The sequence below is a fragment of the Eubalaena glacialis genome, chromosome 18 (genome assembly GCF_028564815.1).
Source record: "Eubalaena glacialis isolate mEubGla1 chromosome 18, mEubGla1.1.hap2.+ XY, whole genome shotgun sequence".
Lineage (NCBI taxonomy): Eukaryota > Metazoa > Chordata > Mammalia > Artiodactyla > Balaenidae > Eubalaena > Eubalaena glacialis.
This window is the reverse complement of record NC_083733.1, coordinates 28,498,242-28,523,605: the sequence shown is the minus strand read 5'-3', so window position 1 is coordinate 28,523,605 and position 25,364 is coordinate 28,498,242. Positions and strand designations below refer to the sequence as shown.

General features: G+C 50.8%; 1 protein-coding gene across 1 annotated transcript in view; it reads left to right on the top strand.

The window, feature by feature from the left end:
• Window positions 1–19,223: 19,223 nt before the first annotated feature.
• NLRC5 (NLR family CARD domain containing 5) overlaps window positions 19,224–25,364 on the top strand; it is a 100,791-nt gene continuing 94,650 nt past the window's right edge. Inside the window, exon 1 of the mRNA XM_061173665.1 lies at window positions 19,224–19,283. The gene's annotated coding sequence lies outside the window, so the exon portion shown is untranslated. The remainder of the gene's footprint in view (window positions 19,284–25,364) is intronic.

The window sequence follows — 25,364 nt, the reverse complement described above, 5'->3', positions numbered from 1 at the left end:
AGGTCCGTGTGTATTTGGTGTTGGGGATCCTTCCATGGCTGGAGTCAGGAGTTAGCATGAGCCCAGGATGGGGAGGCTCTGTCACTCACTCACTGCTGTGTGACCTTGGTCAGCTCCCCTACCTTCTCTGGGCCCCAGCCTCTTAAAATAAGGGCATAGGGAGGCTAAACGCAATGATCTCTAAAATGGAGGATCTCAAAGTTTGAGTCCCAGGACTACACACTCAGTTTGTATTTGGGGGAGGGGGTGTCCCGGCACAGTCTCGGTGACGCTGGGCTTAGTGTGTGGCTGGGTTCAGAGGCTGCCATTTGACTAGGATCATGGGGTTCCTGTGTGTTGGGATCCAGAGGCTAGGGTATGACTGGGATCTCTGGCCATGGTCAGGGGTCAGAGCTCTCTCTATGTGCCCTGAGCATAGCCATCTAACTTATGCCAGAGTGAGGCCAAGTCCAACCCCTCATCCCAAAGAGGCTGAGCCACAGCTGAGGCCAGGGGACAGGACACTGGTCCTGGGCCTGCAGCCCCTCACCACTGCCCTCCCTTCTCATGAGCCAGGAGACCACCAAGGTGATCCAGACAGCCTCCAGCGATATCAAGGGCAAAGGGCCATGGTGATCCTTGGCCAAGTCAAGTAAGGTCTGCACAAGTGATTCAGGCCTGGGGTGTGAACAGTTGGGGATTGGTGGGGAATAGCCTGAAACTTGCCCCCAGCCCCCAGAGAGGAAGGGCAGTCAGGAGAACTCAGACCCCCCCACCTGACTTGGTACCAGGGGCAGAAGCCTGGTATTGCACAACCTGCCCCCACCGTGCTTCTTCAACCCACTCACCCGTCCCCCAGTGCCCCTGTGGGGATTTATTGGAATGTATCAGTCTCTCCAACAGCCCCAATAAGATTCGGGCCTTAGAACGGCCCTTTCTCTCCCCTACTGATGGGGTCTTTTTTGGGTAGAGGGAGGCAGGGTAGTAAGATCTCTTGGCAAACTGAGTCTCCTGACTTTACCTGGGCTGAGGCTGTGCTATAGGCCAGGCACCTTTACAAACAATACCTCATTTTACCTTCAGCACATCCCTCTACTGGCCCTGCTTACTGAACAAGGAAACAGGAGCTCAGAGAGGCTAAGCAGCTTGAAGGTCACACAGCGAGGCTAGCAGCGGCAAGCTCAGGTTCCAACCCAGGTCTAAGCACTAGGCTTGGCCCCTGGAACACAACACATCCACCTTCTGGGCCCCTCAGGCTGCAAGGGAACAGGTTACATGTCTGTATGTCTGTGTGAGGCCTCAGGGATGGGGAAGACACTGTTCAGGGACCTTATCTTTGTCCTAAAACTAACCTCATCTTCCCCAACCGCCTCCCCCGCACCCCCGCAAGGACAAGCTCAATAAAGTTAGACTCTGATTTGCACAGGTAACCAACCTGGTGCTGGAGTCTGTGTAAACACTTTACCACCACTAGGGGGCGCTGGCTATGCTGAATGCCACCGTTACCTCTTGGGAGGAAAGCACCTGCCACCAGCAGCTGGAGTCGGGGTGTCCCAGGTCTAGTGGGGCATCCAACGGGGCTGCCCCAGCCCCGCACTCTCTGTGTAACATTAGGCTTCAGTTTCCCTTCTGTAAAATGAGGATAAAGCCATCTTAGACCTACATCACAAGAGGTCAGAGATGGCAAAGTTGCCTGGAGAAGTTAAAAGAGATATTACCCTGAACAAATCATCAACAATTCAATAAGACCAAACTTCCATAGAATAAATTTCATTGATATATAACTTATCCAAAATAAACATGGGTGGAGTAGAGATTAAATGTGATTGACCATGACTGATATTAGGTGAAGCTGGACTCAGCTCCAGGAGGATAGGACAGGGCTTTGCCCACTGCATCCCTGGGCAGCGCAGGATGACAAGAAGTGGAGATGTGACAAAAACACCCCCTTGCCTCTTCCCAGGCCCCCGACGCCCTTCCTTATTTCCCTTTGTTCTCCCAGCGTCCAGATCAGCCCCCTGTCCATCGCCAGCAGCCAGGTAGAGTTGGTGGAAGACAAGTCCACCAATGTCTCCATTCAGAATGCGTCTGTGATCTTCAAGGGGACCCTGGGGCGCCTGGAGATAAGCATTCCCATTCAGCTGACATGCCTCTCCCTGGCCCTCTCTGGGCTGAGGGCGGAAAGAGGGTCTTGGGCCGTGGCCTCCTTGCAAGTTGAGGGTTGATCAGTCTGTTGACTTTGAAATCGACTCTACTGACCTTCAGATCAACACATATAGCTGAATATGTGTCCTACTCCCTCTGGGGAGGCAGGGAGGCTGGACTCCAGGAATCGGCCTCAGCGGAGAGGGAAAGCTAGGCAGACCGAGGATTCTGAGGCTGCCAAAGACGGTCCAGCCTGGGAAGTTTGCTGGCTGGGGGAGCCCAAAGCTAGCCTAGCTCCTGGCTGGCCTGGGCAGCACATGGGTTCTGCCTGGAGGCCGAGGCTGCCCTGATGTGGTGTCAGGGGACTCTGCAGCCTGTGATTCTGGCAGTGTGTGGACCAACGCCCCTGAATGCTACCCATCTTTCCACAGGCTGCTCCTGCATCTCCAAGGGGAGCGCAAGTAAGTACGCTGCCTCTGTGGCCCCCATTTCTACTTGTGCCCCATCCTGTTAGCATGAGCCCCAGGAGTATGGAAGGGTGGTGTGTCCACTGCCCCCCCGAGGGTCAACCCCAGACCATGCCTGTGGCAGCCAAACCTGGGGGATCAATCTTTTCAGTGGGGTCATTACCTACCTCTCCCCATCAACACCCTCTTAAAGGCTGGAAAAAAATAATCACTGACAGTTACTTGCTATGAGCCAAGCACTTTTCCAAGCCATTTGCATGGATTAGTTAATTACATCCTCACAACCCAACCCTGGAAGGTAGATTGTGTTATTAACCCCATTCTTACATATGGGCAAACTGAGGCACAGAGAGCTTAGGAAGGAAAGAAAAACTCATGTCTGCTGGCATCCCAGGCATCACACAAGTTCGTAGCTACAATTCCTAGCCAAGCTAAGTAACTGGCTGAGGACACACACCTCGCCACTAGGAGGTGGGGGCAGGATTTGAACCCAGCAGCCCCCCTGACTCTGGAACCTGAGATCCTGAGTACTCTACTCAGATCTTTGTCTTGGCCAACCCTCTGTCAAATTGCTGTGAGCAGCCCTGACTCAGGCCCCTCTCTGCCCGTGGAGCAGAGGGACACATGTGTGAATCTGGATTCAGGCGTATCCATGTGTGTGAGTGTCACAGGTACGAACATCACGGGCAATGGGGCCTCCCGAGGGACTCTGGGCTGGTTAACACTCAGGTCTGAGGCTCCTTCTGAGGCTCAGTGTTCTTAGCTGTGAAATGGGGTTATAGCTGGGTTATAGGAGGACTCCAAGGCTGGCAGAGCCCTGAGCAGTGCCTGGCACACAGTAGGCACTCAATGGATGCACAGGACTGGATCACCGCAGCACTTGCTCCCTTCAGGCCCAGGTGGACCAAGCAGCTGTTCGCAGACTTCATCTCCTTCACCCTGAAGCTGGTCCTAAAGGGACAGGTGAGTGGGGCTCGCCTACCCCGCTGGCCCAACCACTCGTTGTGAGGAGCAGTCCAGGGTTATGCCCCAAGGCTGGGTCCTCCTCCCCCCATTGCCCTTCCCTGAGAAACGGCCACCACTTCCCAGTGTGGTCAGTCCCCTGTGCCTGTTCCCAGCACTGCCACCCCCACGTGGCCCTGCCCCTCTTCTGGTCTCCTTTCCAGCCTGGTGAGCCGCCTGCCCTGTCCGCCCCAGATCTGCAAAGAGATCTGCATCATCTCCAACATCATAGCCAACTTAGTCCCGACAAGGGCTGGTGAGTGTGCTTTGGTCTGCATGCCTTTGAAGGCAGTGGTGGGAACCAGGAGGCCACCTTTGGTCACTGTGCAACCTTGGGACAGTCATTGCCCCTATCTGGGTCTCACAGCCCCCGTGTGGCTCTACCGTTTGGTGATTAGTTATGGTCAGGCTGTGGCAAGTCGCTTCCCCTCAGGGCTGCAGCCTGTCAGGCTGTGACCTTGGGCAAGTCACGTAACCTCTCTGAACCTCAGTTTTCTCATCTGCAAGATGGGGGTGATAATAGCAACTACCCCATAAGGCAGCTGTGAGAATTGAGTGGAAAAAAAATGTATATAAAATGCTTAAGATGGTACCCGGCCCAGTTGGTCCCTATTATTACTACTGCTATTACTAGCCTGGTACCCCCAGCATGAGCATACTGTCAAGTACTTCTCAAGCAGCAGTAAACAACGGGTGAAAGCTAAGAGGAAGAAAGTGGTTTGGAGATCTAAGACTCCCCTGCCCTTCCCTGAGTCTCTTCCCTCCCTTCCCATACAGCCTTGGGCTAAGGGGAAACTCCCACAAGGCTGTGCAGTGAAGAAAAAACTACTCAGGACTCAGTTTTCTCATCTGTCCAATGGGGACATCACTGGGCCATTGAGAGGGACCCAGGACAAGAGGAGAAGGTGATCTGAGAGGTAGGAAGCACTGTCCTGTTCCAGTCCTAACACGAATACAAGCCAATGTTTGCAGAACATGCTACCGACCAACTACTTGACTTAGATTAACTGTGGAATGCTCACAATCACCCAGCAAGGAAGGTAGTGCTAACATCCCATTTTATGGATGGAGAAACTGAAATTTAGGGAGTCGAGGGGACCCCCCCCCCAAGCTGGGAAGCAGAAGAGCAGAATTTGAGCCTGGGCCATCTAAAAATTCCAAGTCCCTGTTCTTACTACGTCATAACTGCTCCCACTGTGGTTGGCCAGCAGAGGCGGAGGTGGCCAGGCTGAGGGATGCGCCCGGCTCTTTGGACCCTGGCACGTAGTAGGTACTCAATGAACAGAGGCAATAAAGGACAGTGAAACCCCACTGGGTAGACCCTCTGGGCTCCTGTGGGGGCCTTAGGAGGGGAGACCCCTGGTGGCACCAGGTCCGGGGCAGTGTGGCCTGGCAGTGTAGGGGTGGAGGAGGGGGTGGCGTGAGCGTAATTCTGTCTTCCTGAGTGCGAGATCCTCCCCCCGACCCCACTCCCATCACTGCCCAAACCCGGAACAGGAACCTTGCTCGTCTCTCTGGGAACACCACGCCAGGGGCTGTGCCATCAGAGTGCATGTAGCAAAGCTAATGCGAGGGTGAGGCCAGCCTCCCCGGACAGGCCCAAGCAGCTGCCAGAACACAGACAGGGCCAGGGGGCCAGGGGGCCTCACCAAGGGCATGGCTCTTGATGCAGTACTACTACACTCCCCCGCCACCCTCCAGCCCTCGTGCTGGTTCTGCACCAGGAGTTGGAAACTACCTCCCGAGGGCCGAGATCGTCCTGCTGTCTGCTTTTATAAATAAAGTTTTATTGGCTCATGGCCACGCCCACTCATGTAGATGCTCTTGCCCGTGACTGCTTTTGCCCTGCAGTAGCAAAGTGGAGTCATTGCACAGAGACTGCGTGGCTCGCAAAGCCTAAGATATTTACTATGTGGCCCTTTACAGATGAAGTTTGCCGACTCCTGGTCTGGCCTGTTGAACTCCATGACGCAGACCAGAGCTGGGGGTGGGGGTGATCTCCAGGTTTCTCTTGGGAGACGATTAGGAGGAAAATTAAAGTAGCTCATGTTACTGGGCGCTCTCCCACTTTTACCAGATTGTTCCATTAAATACATAGCTCTGAGGTGGATGCTCTCATTGGAGACGACGACACCGAGGATGCTGGGGGTGAGGCTCGGTCCCTGCCCATGGGTCACCCAGCAGTAGAGGGCTGGGATTACAGCCCACATCTCCGACTCAGAGTCCCACACTCTGAACCACTCTTCTAGAAGGGCTCCTGCAGGGCAGGGCCACCCAGACAGACAGAAGTTGAGAAGAGAGAGAATGACAAAGTGCACCCTGTGCACCCCAGGACCCATTTTACAGATGGGAGCCCTGAGGCTGGAGGCTGGGGGCACCTGTGAGTGTGTTGGGCAGGGGCAGGAGGAGCAGGTGAATCAGGGCAGGCCCCCCATCGTGAGGCTCCACCCTGATCTCTCCCTCCCCACAGCCGACATCCCCTCGGATGGAGACATCGGGTGGAGGTTTCCCTGACAGGATTGCCTGTCATCAAAACCACCCACCTAGGGTCCCATCACGAGGCGGGAGTGGTGGGAGGGCAGGCTCCACGCCCTCTCCAGCATCTGTTATTTGTAGACTTTATAAACATGGCCATTCTGACCGGTGTGAGGTGGTACCTCATTGTAGTTTTGATTTGCGTTTCTCTAATAATTAGCGATGTTGAGCATATTTTCATGTGTCTATGGGCCATCTGTTTGTCTTCTTTGGAGAAATGTCTGTTTAGGTCTTTGCAGCTCAGAATCTTAAGCTTGCCCTTGACCTGCTCTTCTCATCATCCCCATTATTGAGTCCCTATTATGTCCTCAGTGTTTCTGGAGCCTGTCCACTTTTCTCTGTTTCCATCTGCACCTGGGCCAGGCTACCATTATCACTTGTGGGGACCCATCTACAGCCTCCTGCATCCTGACATCTCCTGAATCTGTTCCCCGCAGTAGCCTCCAGAAGCAAAGCTGATTGTTCACTTGTCTGCTTAAAACTCATCAAGAATAAAAGTCTTAGGATAAAAGCAAAATTCTCTGACATGGGCTCCAGGGTCGTGTATTTTCTGGCCCCTGTTTACCTCTCAATCTAGTTGTTTTGGACTCAGCATAAGCATTCAGTTTAAGGGATGATGTCTTTCGTCAGCTTTGGAAATTTCTCAGCCACTCTCTCTCCAATTATTGTCTCTCCTCTATTTTTTCTATTCTTAACATCTTGAATTTCCACTAGACGTATGTTGGGCCTTCTCATTCCATTCTATGTCTCTTACTTGCTCTGTCATAGTTTCCATCTCATTCTATCTCTATGCTAAATTCTGAATCATTTCTTCAATTATCTCTTTCAATTCACTCATTCTTTTTATAGCTGTGTCTAATCCATTTACTCATTCACTGAGTTTTTCATTTTAAAATTAATTTCATTTCTAGAAATTCTATTAAGTTCATTTTTTAAAATTGAAGTATAATTGACCTTCAACACTATGTTAGTTCCAGGTGCACGACATAGCGATTCAGTATTTCTATAAGTTACAGAATGATCACCATGATAAGTCTAAGTACCATCTATCACCTGAGTTATTACAATATTATTGACTATATTCCCCATGCTGTACATTTCATTCCTGTGACTCATTTATTTTATTTTATTTTTTTAAATTTATTTATTTATTTATTTTTGGCTGCGTTAGGTCTTTGTTGCTGAGCGCAGGCTTTCTCTAGTTGTGTTGAGCGGGGGTTACTCTTCGTTGTGGTGCGCGGGCTTCTCATTGCAGTGGCTTCTCTTGTTTCAGACCACGAGCTCTAGGCACACAAGCTTCAGTAGTTGTGGACCGCAGGCTCAGTAGTTGTAGCTCACGGGCTTAGTTGCTCCGCAGCATGTGGGATCCTCCCAGACCAGGGCTTGAACCCGTGTCCCCTGCATTGGCAGGCGGATTCTTAACCACTGCGCCACCAGGGAAGTCCCCATTTATTTTATAACTGGAAGTTTGTACTTCAGTCTCCCTCACCTATTTCATTCATCCCTCCAGCCCCCTGCCCTCTGGCGACCACCTGTTTGTTCTGAGTATCTACGAGTCTGTTTCTGTTTTGTTATGTTTCTTCATCTGTTTTGTTTTTTATATTCCACGTATAAGTGAAATCATATGGTATTCGCCTTTCTCTGTCTGACTTATTTCACTTAGCACAGTACCCTCTGGGTCCATCTATGTTGTTGCACATGGCAAGATTTCATTATTTTTCATGGCTGAGTAATATTTGTTATACAACATCTTCTTTATCCATTCAACTATTGATGGACACTTAGGTTGCTTCCATATCTTGGCTTTTGCAAATAATGCTGCAGTGCACGTGGGGGTGCATGTCTTTTTGAATCAGTGTTTTTGTTTTCTTTGGAAAGATACCCAGAGGTGGGATTGCTGGACCATATGGTAGTTCTATTTTTAATTTTTGAGGAACCTCCATACTGTCTTCCGTAGTGGCTGCATCAATACGCATTCCCACCAACAGTGCACAAGGGTTCCCTTTTCTCCACATCTTCTTGAGTTTATTTTCAAGTTTTCCTTTTCAAATCTATCTTTTGTTTTTTCCCCCTGGAATCCTATGCCTTCATTATGGCTCTATTTCTTTAATCATTGAAAAATTAGTTCCTTTGTAGTTTCTTCCATGTTCTATTATGTCACAGCCTTGGGGTGCTTATCCTCTTGTCGGTTGTGTTTGCTAGCTCTCTCTCGTGGTTTCCTTGTGTGGCTTGTAATATTTATTTTCTTAGAAGCTCACCTTTAGTGGAATTTGGCTTTTCTGTGGACAGACTCTGCTCCCTGAATCACCCACATTTTCCTTAGAGAATAATTTTGCACTTATTCCTGCCAGGGACCCCAAAGGTTACATCATCATTCCTTCCTTCCTGTCTTTGTAGGTCCATTTCTCAGTTCAGGAAGTCCTGCACCATGCTGACAGTATAAATACATACATAATTCAGAGCTGCACATCTGAATTATGCTGAACCCGAGCTGCAGGCTCGGGTTCTCAAGTTATACCCTCCCAGACCCACCTTGACATTTCTTGTGGCTTCCTTTGGTGGGTGAAGTCATTTGGTCTCCTTTTCACTGAGAGGAGGTATTTCCATCCCCCCTCCTCATCTCACTTCTCTCCCTCTGACAGTGTTAAAACCCCATGCTAGTGTGGTCTGAACCCACAGCCAGTGCTTGTGTCTCTGGGCCACCTTACTTACAGTTTTAGCTCTCGTTTCCCTCTTTATCTTTAGTATCTGGGATTGTCCCTTTCTTTTGTTTGAGCTCAGCTGTGTATTAAATAAAACTTTCTGTTGCAAGGTACCTATTGGTTCAATTTTTTGATGGGGAGAGGTCTCCCTGAGCCCAGCCCAACAGTCTGCAAATCGGAGGTCCTGCCCACCTGCCCAGGCCACCTCGGGCCATACTTCCCAGCCCCTGGCTGCCTGTGCATTCTGTGCATTGACCATGTTCCCCACCCACCACAGGGCTTTTGCACATGCTGTGCCCTCCTGCCCAGAGGCGTCCCCTCTTCCTTGCCCCATCTGATTACTCCTTATCCTCAGGGAGGGCCTCCCCATTCCCTAACTAGGTGAGATTTGCTCTCCAGGGCTCTCAAACCACAGCCCGGTGCATCCATCCTTTAAGATGCTCCTCAGATGCCATTTTACATTTAGTTCTGGGATTATCTGATAAACGTTGAGCCTCCTGAAGGTAGAGACCAGGTCTATTGAGCTCTGCACTGTCCCCCATATCCTCACCCAGGGCTGAAGCATAGTCAGCATTTCATGAATATTGTTACACAAAAACAATGGCAGCTTCTTTTGGAGGGTGACCATGCGCAGGTCCTTCTGCAAGTTCTCTATGTTGATTCTCTCATTTAATCCTTGCAACGACCCTCGGAGGTAGGTACTATTATTATTCCCATTTTACAGATGAAGAAAGTGAGGCACAGAAGGCCTTTCCACACACTAAGAGGTGGGCAGGGCAAGGGATTACTTCACTATCACACAGGTGAGAAAACCAAGGGCCAGAGAGGGCAAGAGTGATGCCTAGATCACTGGCAAATTAGTGATGGGGTGGCGTGGGCCCCGGCTACTGCCCTAGCTGCTTCCTTTTTTTCTCAGCCCTGGGAACCCCGAGTCAGCTTTGTCCCTTGTGTCTCCAGAAGCAGTGGCCACAGCTGTTCTGATGGGCCCCCATCCTAGCCATGGGACCCCCTCTGTGTCTCCCACTGCTTTCCCATAGCTTCCCCGCCAACCAGGCCCAGGTAACTGTCTACAGCCTCAAGATGTCCAAGCTCTTGTGTCAGAACAAGGGTATCATGGTTCTTCAATGATGGTGTAATTCCCCTCCCTACGCCCAGGCAGGCAACTTTTTGTGGCTTACACATTTTTTTTTTTTTTGGCTGCACCAGCAGCATGTGGGATCTTAGTTCCCCGACCCGGGATCGAACCCACGCCCCCTGCATTGGAAGCACGGATTCTTAAGCACTGGACCACCAGGGAAGTCCCTGCGGCTTACACTTGAAGAGGTGAAGTGTAAGAGGAAGGCAGGGAGATGGGGAGGCCGGTAGTTGGCAACCCCTCCACAGATGGACCTCTGAAACCTCCAAGTTCTTCTCACTGCTTCTGCTGTGATTGGTTGTTTCTAAAACATGGCTGTCCTCCTGATCATCAAAATCACACGATACAAGTTATGAATGGGGCACACATGGGGGTTTTGACAGTTTTAGTAATATCTTATTTCTTAACCTGGGTGGTGGGACGTGGGTGCTTGTAACATAGGTCCCCAAACCACTGTCCATCTCCATTAGGGCCACATGACTTTCCAAATCCAGAATTTTGTGTATTTTAGAAGGTAGTACAGGTACATGCACACTGGATATATTGCAGGACACCCCCATGGGATCTGGGGTGGCACCCCACAATCAAGTCCATTGATATTTCTCTGCATATGAATTTTCACATAAAGCAAGATAAGTACTATAAACAGCCTTCCATCCAAATGGCCAGGTTTGCTGACAAAATTAAGAAAAAAACTTGTAGTCTTCAGAGCTTGTTTGATTTTGTCATTGTAGGTAAGGAATTGATGATCAGTACTACTCCTAATGCCCCTCTGCATGTCTTCAATATTTCTTCATACATGAAAATGACAGACAAAAGTAATGTAGGCACATAGTGGAAAACAGAGAAAAGTATAAAGGAAAAAACCCACCACGGTCATTCACAACCATGGCACATTTGTCGTAACTTAAGAGATTAATGCTGGTATATTGGTATTAACCGAACTCCAGACTTTGTTTGAATTTCACCAGTTTTTTCACTGATATACTTTTTCTGTCCCAGGATCCAATCCAGGTTAGAACATTGCATTTAGGTTGTTTTTTTAAATCTTTTTAAATTTTGTATTATTTACTTTTTTTTACATCTAGGAATCTGAAAAGTTTAGAGTACTCTTAACACCCAGCTGTAAACTCCACCTCCCAGAATATCCCATTTCATTTCCCCTCCCCTGACTTTTCTCAGAGTGCCCTCTTGTTTCTGGCTCCTGAGGACTTCCCTTCTTGCTTCTGAGTCTGACTGTGGACATACATGCTTTTTAGGAATCCGTTAACCAAGACTTCTATGTGCTGGAGTGCTTCCAGAAGGCAGTTTGAACTGGCTCTTAAGGGGCAGGGAGAGAGCCAAGCGCAGGTGTCCTGGCTGGGGAAGAGCAGTGACAGGACCAGAGCGAGGACGGAATCCCAGTGTGGCTGAGGGAAGGGTTGTTTGGGGGTAAAGGAGTTGCAGATCAGGCCAGGAGTTAGGTTGAGATCATGTCGAAGGGACTTAAAGGCCAGAAGGAAGCAGTAGAAGCTCCAGAAGGCTTTGGGGTGGGGTGTGGGAGGAGACGCCTTGGTTGGCGCTGGTGCGGGATGGCTGGATTGGGGAGGCGTCAAACTGAGCCTCTTGCTAAAATGGTAGAGAGCAGCGTGGCCCTCAAGGGTCAGCTGGACCCACCCCTTCGCTGTACAAAGGGAGTTCCAGAGGCTGAGAACTAGAAGGAGGTTTGTTCAGGGTCACATGTCACATTCATATCAGAGTCAACAGTTTCTGTGGCCCCAGCATTTTTATGTATGGATGGATGTATTTTCAACAATATCTGTTGAGTTCTTAACTCTGAGCCAGGCCCATATGGTTCATGACTTTGTGAAGCTTATAGTCTAGGGGACATAGGCAGAGATAGATAATAACTAGCCAAACAAAAGACTATATAACCACTAATTGTGCCCAGAGCTATGAAGAAAAAAGGGGTGGGTGGTTGGGTGCTTATACAACTCATAACCCCAAATCAAGAGGCTATTTGAAAGTTATCTAGTGCTATGGGTCTCAAACTTTGGCCTGTATCAGAATCACCTGGAGGGGTTGTTAAAACACAGATTCCTGGGCTCATTCTCAGAGTTTCTGGTTTGGTGAGCCTGGGGTAGAGCCTGAGAGTCTGCATTTCTAACAAGCTCTCTCCCAGGTGGTAAAGCTAATGCACCTGGTTGAGGATCCATACTTGGTCTCTGGAGTGTAAAAATGCAGCTAAATCCAACTGCCAGCAGATGAAGTGTCACCTTGTTTTGCTGATGGTTTCATTTTAGAGGTGGAGGAAGTGAGCCATGCGGGAAAGTCCTGGTGCCGGTTCAAACCAGGAAGAAGCTGTTGGGAATGTGGATGAGTGAGAATCCAGGAGAGGATGTGCCACGTAATCCCCAAGCGGCAGGTCCTGGGGAACTCCCTTTTGTTTGTAGAATATCAATGCTAGGCTGACCCCAAGAGTCCCCAGGGTCCACTTCTCCCCACACCTCTCCCAACACTCAGCATAGAGAGTTGAGGGTCCTGGGCTTGGGGGTTGCTCTCTGCTCTGAGGAGGGCCCCTGCTCACAGTGGACCTGGTTTCTCTCCCCAGGATACCACCTGTTGGGCTGCAGTCTGCAGGCCTGTGAGCCTTGTAGTTGCCCAGCCTCAAGACCATCAGGGATCTTGGACAGGGGATCTTAAGCAAAAGGTCCTGGAGCGACACCTCACCGGTTATGGCCGGACAGGGCGGGGTTGGGGCGGGGAGAAGGAGGCTACCAGTCATAGGGTAATTGACATCAGGTGGGGTCATCAGTTACCAGGGAAACCAGCAGCTGGGGCGTGTCCCTCACGGGCCCTCAGGTTAACCACCATCAGGAGGGCAGTTGTTTCCCTTTAATAAACTAGCAGGTGGAGCCACTCTGGCCTAAGGATTAAAACAAGCACTAGCCGGCCGGGGGGCAAACGCGTTAACATGAGTGTGGTGGAGGTGAAGCGGGGACTGGTCGAGCACGGGATGTACAAAGAACAAGAGAACTTCTCGAGTGGCTGACCACACACCATCACTACCATCCAGGCCTCCTACTCCAGGAAGGAGATCTTCTTAAGCCTCTTGGATTCCCAGTATGTCTGCAGAGAGGGGGTGAGTGGTTGACTCAGCAAATCCCTCCCTTGTCCCTCTGATGTCAGGCACAGGATACTGGTGGGGAAATATGGCTCCTTCCCTCCGGGACTTAGGACCTGACTTCTGGGGGGAGAAGACTCCTACCTAGAGTCTTAATTCAGAGGAGGAGGCACCATGAAGGATGGAGGGAGGGCATAGCCAGAGGAAGGGCCTGCCCGAGCAAAGGCCTGGTGGCTGGAATGGCAAATCTCATGAGAGAGCTCAAAAGGGCTCTCTATGGAGGGCCCTAAATATAGACGGAAGCACTTGGAATAATTCCTAGAGTTTCTTTTCTGGGGGATTGGGAGCACAATGGAGGGCCAAATTCTCATCTTTTTGACTTCAGGATTAAACTGACTTTTTCCACGTTGACCAAGGTAGGTGGTCTTGGGTGCACCTGAAGAAATAAGCGCCATAGCGGGACTTCCCAGGCGGGCCAGTGGTCAAGGCTCCGCACTTCCACTGTATGGGGCAAGAGTTCTCGGGGAACTAAGCTCTTGCATTCCTCGAGGTGCGGCCAAAAAAAAAAAAAAAAAAAAAGCCCCATGTACCTCACGGACACAGAGTCCTAAAGGAAATCAGGCAACAGGACCAGATGATCCCTCCCTTATCTTGTGACCCTTCTCGCTGTGTGTCTGTTGGGAAGACGCTGAGATTGCAGAAATGGAACCCTGGTGGTGTGGATTAAGGGGGTGGGAAGGGCAGGAGAGCACTGGCCAGCTGGCCGCTCCCCGGGCCTTGGTTCCTTGGATGGAATGCAGTCACAGCCCTCCCCAGGGCCTAGGAGGGACCACTCGGGAGAGGTACCATTTTGGGGTGGGGACAGGAAGAGAGGGTGGGTACAGGAAGAGAGGGTGGGTTGAGATGTAGTTTTTCGTGGGCATATGGATGAATGCCCTGCAGGCTGTGGGGCCGTCTGCCTCGTGGGTCACCTCTGTGCCCCAGGGAGCGCTCACAGTGGGCTTGTGATCTGAGGAGCAGTGTTGAGCCCACCCAGAACCTCCTGTGGACCAGGATCACCACAGTGGGCACCCCTGAGGTCATGTCTCAAAAGTCTGGGCTGGAGGAGGCTTTGGGGACACATGCCTGACAGGGAGGCTCTCATTCATCTTCTAGGCCCTTCCAGGCAGAGCTGCAAGTGCCCCTGATACTCCAGTCATCGAAGCTTAGCAGTCCTGGGTCCCCTTCCCTCAAGGTGCCTCCTCCTGTGGGTGGCAATGCACACCCATGACTTGGCCAGAGCGTGGATCCCTGTTCCTGCTTCACTGGAGAATATTGTCTCTGCCACCCCACGGATAGCTCAACCCCCCTTAAGGGCACGGGTCTCCTAATGGCACCTGATGTGGCAGGAAGAGCCCCGGGCTGGGAGGCTCGTTCACGCCCAGCCCCGAGCCTCAGTTTCCCTTCCTATAAAATGAGAGAGTTAGACTTGATGATCCCCAAATTCCCTTTCCATGCTGACCTTGTAGGATATTTGTCCACATGAGATGACTCTAATGGTGGAATCTCAGGCTCCATTACTGGGGCGTGCAGGGGGTATTTTGGAGAAGGCCCTGCCCAGAGCTTTCTGTTTCCCCACAGGATACCGTGAGCTGACCCTGCTGTCTTTTTGAATATCTGCCTGTGCATGTGGCTTTGGTAGAGAGAAAGGGAGCAGGAGCTGGCTGGGTTTCTTTTTTTTTTTTTTTTTTTAAGGAGAGGTTTTTAAAATTAATTAATTAATTAATTTATTTATTTATTTATTTATTTTTGGCTGTGCTGGGTCTTCGTTGCTGCACGCGGGCTTTCTCTAGTTGCAGCGAGCGGGGGCTACTCTTCGTTGGGGTGTGCGGGCTTCTCATTGGGGTGGCTTCTCTTGTTGCGGAGCATGGGCTCTAGGCGCATGGGCTTCAGTAGTTGTGGCACGTGGGCTCAGTAGTTGTGGCTCGCGGGCTCTAGAGCGCAGGCTCAGTAGTTGTGGCACATGGGCTTAGTTTCTCCGCGGCATGTGGGATCTTCCCGGACCAGGGCTCGAACCCGTGTCCCCTGCATTGGCAGGCGGATTCTTAACCACTGCGCCACCAGGGAAGCCCTGGCTGGGTTTCTTAGCCTCCCCATCGGTCAGCAGAAAGCATCTCTCAGACCAGCTCTCTTCCCTCCCCCACAGCACTGGGCCCTCTTCCCCACCCACCCACCGAGGTCCCATCTCCTGTTCTGACCAGCTTTCCGCATGAGGTGTCACTCATTCTGTGTTCCACGTGGCTCCAGTGCTGCATAGGAAATATGGCACCATAGGGGCTTCAGATCCGGAGGATGGCAGGGAGGGTAGGGGGCCCTCACAGAGGTCTGGTTTCTGGTAGAAGAGGAGGAGGATGGAGCCTCTAAAAAGCAAATCAGACTTTAACATGGAAGAGAAACCTCTTATGAGCACCAGCCAGACCACTTTATGATGCTCAAAGCTTGTCTTCCTCCCACTCAGGCTAGAATACAAAAGGTTTCTTTCTGCCGTCTCAGTCTTGGGAGGTACCAGGCTCCAGGGAGGGTGTGTGAAGAAAATCCCTCGCTGCCACATTGGCCAAATGGAAGGGGGAAAAGCATAGGAAGACACTGGCATGTGCAAAGTCCCTTTGCACATGAGAGAGTCAAGAAACTTAAAGGAGGCCGGAGTAGCACAGAGAGCAAAGAGGAGAGGGAGGGAGAGGAGGTCAGGGTCCACATCATGAAGGTGCAGAGGGGGCCTGGCCTTTATTTTGATGGGCAGGAGAGACGGCCAGGAGGCAAGATCTGGGGTGGAGCTTCGCAGAGGCACACCTCTTCAGGTTTGGGAAGACTTGAGGGGAAGGTACCAACTTCTGAGCCCGGTTCCTTCCTCCTTGGTCCCCTCTAAATGCTGTCTTGGGCCTGTTTCCTCCCAAGAGAGAGGAAACAGGATCCTTCCTCCCTCAGGGTCCAAAGCCAGCGTCTGACCCACTAAGCTGACCAGGAGTGCTCCTGGGGGCTGGAAGGCAGGGCCCCTGGCACAAAGAGTCAAAGTGGTTTCACCAGTCCCCAAGTCCGGAGTCCAACATGGAAATTCCAGGCCTTGGGATGTAAGCCTTCAGGATAGTGACATCAGTTGGGAGACTCACTCTACCCAAGAGAGCACCCCCGAGGGGGTTGGGAAGCCCAGGCCCCCAACTTGATGCCCCAAGGACAGTATCAGGATGACCTGGCAGCCCTGGGCAGCTCCTTCCCCGAAATGAAAACTTTCACCATCACAAGGGGCAGACAGAGAGCTTGCTTGGAGTCTTGCCCCTTGTGGACCCCAGCCCAGCTGGGACCCTGGAAGGCCCTGGGGCTCATTTCTGCTCCAGAAAGGTGCAGCCCCTCAGCTTCCTTCGCCGCCCCAGGCGCCGGAGAGCGTCTCAGCCAGGTCTGCGCAGGAGGACCTACAGACGTGGAACCCCAGAGCTTGCCAGGACAGCACCAACCTGCTGGACCCCTCCCAGTCCTGGCCCTTCCATCCAAGCCCAGAAACTCAGACCTAGGCCTACGACAAAAGACCGGGAAGTCCCCCAGCATGGGTGGGGGCATTTGCTGCTTCCTCCAGGGAGGAAACAAGGGCTGCCCAAGGCCAGGTCCTGTGGAAGCACATCCTGCCACCTGGGCTGCTGACCCAGGACAGGACAGGCCCCTGGTATTCGGGACCAGCCCTGGGCAATGGGGAACGCAGAGGGAAGGCTTGGCCTTCAAACCTGGGTCCAAATCCCAGTATCCTGAAATACTAATTTTGGGTCCCTCTGTGCCTCAGTTTCCTCATCTGTTAAATGGCATGATAATAATACCTTCCACATAGGGTTCTGGTAAGGACTGGGTTAGCCTAGAGGGAGTATCACATGGTGACCAAGAGCAGGGGTTCTGGAGCTGCCCTGCCTGGGTCCAAATCCTGGCTCCTGTGCTGCTAGCTGTGTAATCTCGGCATGTTACCCTCTCTGTCTCTGTTTCACCTGTAAAAATGGAGATAAAAGGGCTGCCGTGAGGATTAGAGGAGCCCATGCACCCGGAACACATGTCCTAAGTGCTCACAAGTGCCGCCTATTGGTTACGCTCCACGGAGATGGTACTTGGCACACAGAGGTGCCCAGCAAATGTGGGCTCCGTCCTCTGGTCCCCCTGATTCTCACATCTTGTGTTTCCTACCCCCAAATCCAAACACCCAAGACTCCCTTGGATCTCCCACCAATAAAATCTTATTAGCTTGTTCACACTCAAGTGTAAATGATGGACGGCCATTTAATTTATACCAGGGGAGCATATGCACACCTTCAGCCAAAGGATCAATGTGCTGATGGTGGACTCCAGGCCACAGGCCAGGCTGGGGGTAGGGGGCATTTGGGAAGGTAGCTCTCCCAGAGTCCTTCAGTGATAACCTCCTCAGCAGGCCAGGTATCTCCAGGCTGGAAAGGGTATTGGGTTTAAGACCCAGCTCTGCTCCTGACTGCTGTGTGACTTTCAGCAACTCACTTGACCTGTCTGAATCTCAGCTTCCTCATCTGCCTAATGGGATAACTTGTCTTCTGCCATCCTCAAGGGGCTGTCCAAAATTAAATGCATCTGAAAATGGTCTGCATTTGTCTCTCAGGATTGTGGTTATTTGTCCACGTGTCCATCTGCTCTTCCCAGCCTGGATAGGGAGCAGGTGTTCAGGCCAATAACACAGCAGGTGTTCAGTGAACATGAGCTGAACTGCACATCCTGATCTTGGGGCATAATCCCTCCCGTGCACCCAGTCACAGCCACATTCGCATTCTCATCCATTCCCCACCATGCCCCGCAGTGGCCTGGGGAAGCTTGGAATACCCCATTTAGCAGATGAGGAAACTGAGGCCTGGGGAAGTCAGGGCATTTGCCTGAAGTGGTGGAGCTGGGAATCACCCACAAGCACTTGACTGCAAAATCCGTGCTGTCATGTGATTTCTGGATATCAGAGTTGGTGCTGGAAGGGGAGCAGTTTCCCTTCTCACAGGGATGTGGGACCGGCAGAAGGAGACAAAAATACAAGGACACCTACTGGCTTCAGACACAGGCTACATTAGCCTGAACTTTAGGTCATCAGATTCTTGTGACCTCTCTGCATGGAGGGGTTCTTATCATCCTACAGATGGCAAACTTCAGGCTCAGCGAAGTAAAGGTATTTGGCCAGTAAGTTGAAGAAGAGGACTTGAAGCCAGGGGTGTCTGACACTGATGGTTGTGCCTGTGGCCATTACCATGCAGTGCCCTCACCCACACCCACACACACCCGGCTGGCTTGAGAGGCAGGGGGATAGAAGATCTGGGAGTGAACGCTGCTGCACCGTGGGGATGTCACGGGAAGGTGGGCGGATGATCTTCCTAGAGGGCAGACCTGTCCACGGGGATGGATGTATCCTCTGCAGGACAGGAGCTCCTGTCCCCGGAGGAATGCAAAAGGCCAGGGAGGTTGTAGTCAACTCTGAAAGGGTAGCAGACTAGTGGCCACTCAGGGCTGCCGCTGACCCCTGCCTGGGGGAGGCTTCTCGCCCTCTTTCTGCTCCTCCTGTCCTCTTTGTCCCATCTCTTCCTCATCTCTGCCTGTGTCCCTTGTGTGACTTGGACAAGTTCCTTCACCTCTCTCCTAAATTCATAGCGTTTAACACCGTCCAGAGGGCCAAGGGCTCAGTAAGGGCAATTATGGTCGTTTTTCTTTTCTCCCCTCCCTTCATCCTGGCGAGCACTGAAGAAAAGGAGGCTGGACCCCCTGGGTTCTAGGTCTCCTCCTGCACAGGGAGCATCTCCTTCCTATCCTGTCCCATTCCTTCTTAGTCTCCAGGGAGGCAGGGAGAGCCGAACTCAGCCCGGGGTCTACTGGCGCGACCCAGGTGTGCCAACCCTCATCCCTTTGCCTCAGTATCGCATCCACGAAAGGGGCGAGCGCTCCCCGCGTCCCTTGGTGCCATCTCTGGGTGTCCTCCGCACAGGTGGCTGAGCTCCAAGAGGCCCGGGACGCGGCCCTTGCAGGAGCGCGTGTGCTGCCCCCGCCCATCCTGCGCTCGCGCCCGACCGGGGCACCGAGAACCCACGTGATTTCCCGGCAGAGGCAGCCGGCTCCCCGCACCCGCCGCCAGGCTGCTCTCCGCGCCTACTTTCAGTTTCGTGCGGAGCGCGGCGAAGCCGGGAGCGCAGCTGGGAGCGCAGCCGGTGAGTGCCCACCACTTCGCGGGGTAGCGGGACCCGGCTGGGGCGAGCGGCGCAGGGAGGTTCGGGGTGCAGACGCCGCGCGGAGCGGGGAGGAGGGGATGCCAGAGGACTCTGGGTAGCTGGACGTACCCATGGCCAGGTAGCTGACCTGATGGATGGTCGGGCCGACGGACGGCTGGACTGATGACCGGGTGGGCAGATGGGGCGCCGGTGGCGGGGCAGCGCTCAGCCTGCCACCCTGCAGAGTTTGGGGGATGAGTTTCGAGCCGCAGAGGAAAGCAAGTCTGGGTCACCCGGGTTGGGTTTCGGGACCGGCTGCGTTCCCGCTCCCTCCCATTCCTCCCCACCTTCGCACCGCTCCTGTCACCTCCTGGAGCTTCAACTTCTAATTACCTTTTAAAGAATTCAAGTCCGGCTGCTCATTGCGTGGGACTTTTTAGCCTAAAAGAGCTTTTTATGATGGACAATTCCAAACATGTGCAAAAGTAGAAGGAATAGGGGCTCCCTGGAGGCAGCAGTGGTTAAGAATCCGCCTGCCAATGCAGGGCACACGGGTTGGAGTCCTGGTCGGGGAGGATCCCACATGCGGCGGAGCAACTAAGCCCGTGCGCCACAACTACTGCAGCCCACGCGCCTAGAGTCCGTGCTCCGCAACAAGAGAAGCCACCGCAATGAGAAGCCCGCGCACCGCAACGAAGAGTAGCTCCCGCTCGCTGCAACTAGAGAAAGCCCGCGCGCAGCAACAAACGCAGCCTAAATAAGTAAATACATAAATAAATAAAAATAATAAATAAAAGTAGAAGGAATAGAATTAGGTTGAGCTGTACAAATGTCAGTTTTGATATAACCAAGCCCCACGTAACCGCCACTTAGGCTTCAACAGTCATTACCCCAGACCAGCCCAGTTTCGTCCCTACCACACTTCATTTTGAAACAAATGGCAAACAGACATAACAGCATCTCAACCGAACTTTCCCACAATGTACTAAAATAAGGAGTTTTTAAAAAGACATAACCACAGTACCATCAGCATAACTTTAAACATTTTAACAGTAATTCCTTAATGTCAAATATCCACAGACTATTCCTGATGAACGTTTTAACCTCATAAGTAATAGGTGAATACTTGGGTGCCCTTTTGTTTACATGGGTGTCGTTTTGCTACTTGCTTTTTGCGTTTCCAAGTCGTTTTCAGCCATTTTCTCACCTGGGGGGCCAGGACCTGGAGTTTGCTGGGACGGCCATTTGGGGAGGTTCAGGGAGGCCCCCCACCTTCAGCACCATTTGCATCCATTTTATACGTTGGGGTTCTTATGTTTCCTTTTTAAGAGGTTGGGGGTTCTTCAGGCTTCAAAGGCAGTTTGAAAACCAGCACTTCCCAGCCTCCCAAACCTGGGGACGGCAGGAGGTAGGGTGTACCCGGGGCCAGTACATGGAGCCTCATCCCTCCAAATTGGTTTTCTTTCTACGAAGCAGTACGCTGAGAAAACACTAGGCTTGGTCTCTTACCAGAGAACAGAGGGGGGGTAAATCTGATGATTTCATGGTGCATGCAGGCCCCCCATCCAGCGTGCTTTCCTCAAAACTTACCGGTAGCACCGACTGGTCATTGATTATGCCCACCTGCCTCCCCTTCAAAGCACAGCACCAGGACTTCCCTGGTGGCGCAGTGGTTAAGAATCCGCCTGCCAATGCAGGGGACACGGGTTCGAGCCCTGGTCCGGGAAGATCCCACATGCCGCGGAGCAACTAAGCCCGTGCGCCACAGCTACTGAGCCTGTGCTCTAGAGCCCGTGCTCCGCAACAAGAGAAGCCACCACAGTGAGAAGTCCACGCACCCCAATGAAGAGTAGCCCCCGCTCTCCGCAACTAGAGAAAGCCTGCACAGCAACGAAGACCCAACGCAGCCAAAAACAGAAACAAAAACAAAAAAACAAAGCACAGCACCAGCTTGATTGGAGCCTGGCATGGGAGGCAGAAGGACCAGGGCTCTCAGCACCTTGAATTTGCTTGGTGACCACGGACTGTTTCATCTCTCAGAACCTCGGTTTCTAATCTGTAAAATGGGGATGATAACATGTCCTTCAAAGTGTGTTTCATGGGTTGGATGAGATTAGGTATCCCTCTGCATGGGCAACCTCAAGGTACCGCACCAGCATGAGGAGTGATGGGTCCTTGATGAAAGCAGACAAGCGGAAGGGAAAGTTCTTTGGAAGAGTTTCCCAATATGCTTAGCCTTATTCCTCCACCAGATACAGAGGTGCCTGGATGTTTGTAGGGCCAAGTCAGTCTCCTTACACCCAACACATATACCCACCTCCCCTCTGAGAAAAATTCAGCCAAATTACTTAGTATGTCTTCCCCTGTCTGTTATGGATTGAATTGTGTCCCTGAAAAAGATACGTTGAAGTCCTAACCCCTCTACCTCAGAATGTGGCTTTATTTCGAAAAAAGGTCGTAGCAGATGTAATTAATTAAGATGAGGTCATACTACAGTAGGTGGGTCCTTAATTCAGTATGAATGGTGTCCTTATAAGAGAGGAGGCCAGCATAGGAAAATAGAGACACACGGGGAGAAGACAGCCATGTGACACAGGCAGGGATTGGAATGAGGTATCTACAAATTAAGGAGGTCCAACGACTGCCCAGAAACCACCAGAAGCCAAAAGAGGCATGGCAGGGCCCACCCCTAGAGGCTTCAGAGGGAGCATGGCCCTGCCCACACCTTGGTTTCAGGCTTCTGGCCTCCAGAACTGTGAGAGTATAAATTTCTTACATTTTAATCCACCCAGTTTGTGGTTCTTTGTAGCAAAGCTAGGAAACTAATTTGCCATCCCAGAATCTCTCCTCTGCTTTCCACACAGAGTCCCACTAAGGATTAAGCAAATTAAATACAGGTGCAAATACTCTGTAAAAACTTTTTGGAGGCCTTCTAAGGATGTAAACTACGGGTTTTCTTTACCGGATCTATTTTTTGAGTGTTGCTGGTAGCCCAAAGTCTATCTTGGATGAAACTCAGTCTGCAAGGCAAACACCCAAATGATTTGAGAAGGAAACAAACAAACAAACAGTCTGAAAAATTGATCAGTCTGACGGTTAGTGCAGGCTGTCTGGAGAAGGGAAGGCTTTTGGTCCCTCAGACCACCCTGAAGATCATATCTCTGCCATCCACTGCCCTTAAAACCAGGAGGAAGTGGTGAGGCAAGCAAGCACTTGGTTATATGTGGGACTTGTTACCCATAAAATAAGCATGCTTATGTAACCTGTATGCCATCTGGGGTTTCCTAGATCCTTGAGAGCCGGGTGAAATTGTCATGAACTCCCATTATGCTCGTTTGGGAGGCCCTAAGTATTCTCAAGCTCTCTGTGGATCTGGAAGGTGGAGATGAATGTCAGCGTAGTTCTTCTGGCCACCTCTGACCCCAGACTCTTCTTCTGCTCTGCAGTCATCCTCTCTCACTAGTAGAGCAGGGCATGAAACCAGTAGGTTTCCTGGGGTGAAAAGATGGGAGACCTGGGGAAACCTGAGTTCACTCGTTTACCCTGCCTGTTTCAACCCTGATTCTCTGTGATGGGACTCCTGCTACATCCTGTGAGTCACTCCAAAGTCTTCTGATAAATTCCCAGACACAGGAGTCTTTCCCAGAAAGGTTTTTAGCAGCCCTTCCGGCTGGGATGCCTCTGACATTTGGCAAAGGAGAACCTCAACGAACTTGAGGGAATGTTGAGTTCACACTCAGATGACCTCTATTCTCAGTTTGGTTTTCTTCCTTCCAGACTTTTTTCTATGTGTGTATATTCCTATCTTTTTTAATGGACTCATAACATAAAAACCAAAATGGAATTACACTTTTTAAACTAAATAACATGGAATTATGTATTAAAGGAAGATTAAATGCTATGATATCCTTTTTTTAATTGTTTAGTTTTTAGTAGCTAGTACATTCACATAGTACAATAATATAAAACAAATAAAAAGGTATGTAATGAAAAGTAAGTCTCCCTCCCTCCCCAGTCTCCTGGCCACCTGATAACCCTTCCTGAAAACAACCAATGTTATCAGGTTCTTATGTCTCCTTCCAAAGACAGTCCAGGTGGGCACATGGAGATATATATATATATACATATATATATATATATGTGTATATACATATATATATACACACACATTTATATATATCCCCTTCTCACAAATGGTAGTATACTGTATATAGTGTTTTTTATCTTGTTTTTTTAAATTTAATGTAATTTGGAAATCTTTCCACATCAAAACAAAACAAATCTGCCTTTTTTCTTTTTCTTTTTAACGGCTACATAGTATTTCAGTGCATGGTTGTTCCATAACTGATATAACTGTTGTTGGGCATTTAGGTTGTTTCTCATCTCTTGTTATTTCAATCAGTGCTGTAACAAATATCCTTGTTCAAGCATCGTTTTTGCCTACATGAGAATAAATCTTTAGGGAAAACATCCAGGAGTGTGTTTGCAAGGTCAAGGGGAAAATATGCAGTTTGAGCTTTGATAAATCTGGCAAATTACCCTCCTTAAGTGTTGTACTAATTTTCACTCCCACCAGCATGTATGAGGAGGCCAGCTTCCCACCCCTTCCCCAACACGTGTTATCAAACTTCTCCATATTTGCAGATCTGGTAGACAAGTAATGGTGTCCTATTTTTTTTTCATTTCTCTTATTATGAATGATTTTGGGCATCCTTTCAAATATTTAAGGCTCACTTATAGTTCCTTTTCCATAAACTGTTCATATCCTTTGCCTACTTTTCCATTGAGTTGTTGGTCTTTTTCCTATTGAGCTGTAAAAGCACTTTACATATTAAGGAAATTAGCTCTTTGTAGTATGAGTATACTGTCATCTTAAGTGGCTGCATAGTTGTCCAAAGAATGGCTGAACCGTAATCTTTGTTAAACATTAAATTGGATCTTGTTTTCTCCTACTACATATGGACTGTTTCCTCTGTTTTATATAAAAAAAACAAGAGGTGACATTTAAATTCTTTCCATAGCCCTTCCCAGAATTCCTCTCAAGGAAGGAAGTATTTCTGGAAAAATACCTTGATAGGATTGGGGTGGGTGGGGCCTGTGTGCAAAGAGGTCAGCAGGGACCAGGACGTGGGGGGCGGGGCAGACTCGTGGCATGGAGCATGTGTTTGGGCTGGGAGTGCAATATTTGCTCCTGAAAAGAAGGAAGAAGGAGTGAGGAGAGAAGGGAGGATGAGGAGAAGGTGGAGAGAAGGTAGGCCACACAGGAAGAAGACCCCCAGAAACTTCTTGGGGGTAGGATAGCCAAAGGGCATTTTCGCTAGGGTGATGCCCCTACTTCCCACGAGGTGGGTAACTGACAGCACAGACTCCAGCACGGGCTCCACTCTGCAATCATTAACCCGCTCAGCACACATTTGCTGAGTTTCTACATGCCAGGCCCTGCACTAGGTACTGGGCTACAGCTAGGAGTACGACAGAGTCCCTGCCCCGGGGAGCTGATGTGCCAGCAGAAACAGACAGTACACAAGTACAAAAAGATGTGCGGTAGACCTCAGGTAGTGGCAACTATGGTGCAGGAAGACAAGGCAAGCAAAGGGGCAGGCATGCTGGGGGCAGAGGGAGGGTTGTGTTTGGAACAGAGAGGCCAGGCATGACCTTTTCATAAGGGGCTCTTGGGACAATTGAGGGGAGTGAGGCAGGGAGTCATGAACCATGATGGTGCCTGGAGTGGAGAAGGGAGGGGAGGAAGGGAAGGAGGAGTTGGTAAACTCACAGTTGTTAAAGCCTCTTATGAGTGAATTTTTTACCTGTAAGTTTACAAAGGGCTGGACCTGGAGCAGGAGCCCTCTGTCCGAGGAGCTCTGCCGGTGGGGAGGCTTTAAGCTTCCCCAGGCCATGGCATTTCAGGTGGCTGTCTGAGCCAGGTCATCTGTAGCAGGAAAGATGGCGCTGCCCAGGTTGACATCCAGCCTTGCGGTGAACATCCTGGTGACCAGAGCTCTGCTCACAGTCTGGATGGTTTCCTTCAGCTCCGTTCCCAATGTGGACTTCTAAAGCAATATATGGACTTTATTTTTATTT